The sequence below is a fragment of the Carlito syrichta genome, unplaced genomic scaffold, assembly GCF_000164805.1.
Source record: "Carlito syrichta isolate Samal-C Ts95f unplaced genomic scaffold, Tarsius_syrichta-2.0.1 Scaffold90614, whole genome shotgun sequence".
In the NCBI taxonomy this organism is placed as follows: Eukaryota; Metazoa; Chordata; class Mammalia; order Primates; family Tarsiidae; genus Carlito; species Carlito syrichta.
Genome location: NW_007034710.1, coordinates 566,163 through 567,894, shown reverse-complemented (window position 1 = coordinate 567,894; position 1,732 = coordinate 566,163). Strand labels below are relative to the sequence as shown.

The following is a 1,732-nucleotide window of genomic DNA, read 5'->3' as shown; positions in this document are numbered from 1 at the left end:
ACTCCAGTCTGGGTGACAGAGTGAGACTCCAACTCAAAAAAAAAAGAAAAGAAAAGAAAGAAAATGTTATCAAGCAGTCATATGGACAGAGCAAAGTTTGGTTGAATGACCGAGTAAACTATTCCTTCCCATAACATGATGAATTTAGTAAAAAAAAAGAGAAAGAAAAAAAGCATGGTCAGGTGCAGTGGCACATATCTGTAACCCCAGCACAGTCGGATCTCTTGAGGCCACTTTGATACCAGCTTGGGCAACACAGTGAGACCCTGTCTTTACAAACAAATTTAAAAAGGTAGCCAGGCATGGTGGCTCGCACCTGTATTCTCAGCTACTTGGGAGGCTGAGGTGAAAGGATTGCCTGACCCCAGGAGGTCGAGGCTGCAGTGAGTTGTGATCATGCCACTGCATTCCAGCATGGGTGACAGAGTGAGAACCTGACTCAAAAAAAAAAAAAAGGAAGCATGACAGGTGAAGTGTAAAATGCCATTTTAAACATTTCTAGACATTCCTCTAAATGGTGCTGGAGCAACCATATTGTTTTATAACTCAAATTTCCTTCAACATATAAGAGGTAATTTATGATTCATTAGCAACTTGACAGCTTTGCAACCAACTTTTTATAGTCCTTTGGCTCCCAGTCTAGGAGAATGTGATATCTTGGACATTGCTAAGAAATTAAAATAACAATGCAAACTCTAGGAGCTTCTTATTGGTTCTACAAAGAACTACTAATTCAAAGCTATATTCTATTTGTGTGTGTTTTAGGGTGAGAGGAGTGGAGCTGAATAAATTTGTCCCGCTTCCTGGAAATTTATAATCTAGAATTATGAAAAGTTGAAGACATTATCACGAGCAATGCTTACCAAAAGATCACAAAGATGCATAGATTAGGTAATGAATATCCCAGCTGTCTAAGGAAATAAGGCGTTCTTTAAAGACTAGAAACGTTTCTAAAGATGGGTTTAAAATAAAACCAGGTGCAGTGGCTCATACCTGTAATTCCAGGACTTTGGGAGGCTGAGGCAGGAGGATCGCCTGAGCCCAGTTTGGGCAACACAGTGAGACTTTGTCTCCACAAGTAATAAGTAAATAGGGGTGGGGGGAAAAATAAAACAAACATAAATAAATAAAAAGAAATAAAGAAAAATGTAAACTGGGCTCTGAGATTTAATGTTACAAGTTTTAAAAACATTTTCTGAATAACTGAATTTCTAGTACACTTACAGCTGGGAATGGTGATGACAAGAGTGGTTAATGAGAGAGTAAGGGGAAAGAGGTAATACACAGCATGAGTGCAGAAGCAAAATAGTGTCTGCTTTTTCACCAAGAAGGGAGCAATCTTCACAATGCTGCATCATGGGGATCTGGAGAACACCTGTGAGGAGCCTCTAACCAGGCCTTCTCCACTGTCAGAGCAACTTCCAGACCCTGAGGTCATCTCATGTCTTCGCTGTGTCAACAATGCTTTCTCTTTGTATGGTGCTCTTGACAGCTCCAGCCACAGTCTTTCCCCTCCAATGCTACTGATGAGCTGACTGGGGAACCTTCACGTTGAACAGGAGCTGAGCGATGGCTCACTGCAATTATTTGATTTCCTAGTTTAAAATGGCCAGACTGGCTGGGCTCGGTGGCTCAGCCTGTAATCCCAGCGCTTTGGGAGGCCAAGGGGAGCGGATTGCCTGAGCCTGCAGGTTCGAGACCCGCCTGGGCAACTTGGCAAGACCTCATCTCT

At 42.2% G+C, this 1,732-nt stretch overlaps 1 protein-coding gene and 1 pseudogene across 2 annotated transcripts in view; one reads left to right on the top strand and one right to left on the bottom strand.

Moving 5' to 3' along the window:
• The window catches only part of ZNF609 (zinc finger protein 609), a 243,532-nt gene that overhangs the window by 38,258 nt on the left and 203,542 nt on the right, over positions 1 to 1,732 (bottom strand). The gene's annotated exons all lie outside the window — the stretch shown is intronic.
• LOC110595688 overlaps positions 1,347 to 1,732 on the top strand; it is a 12,226-nt pseudogene continuing 11,840 nt past the window's right edge.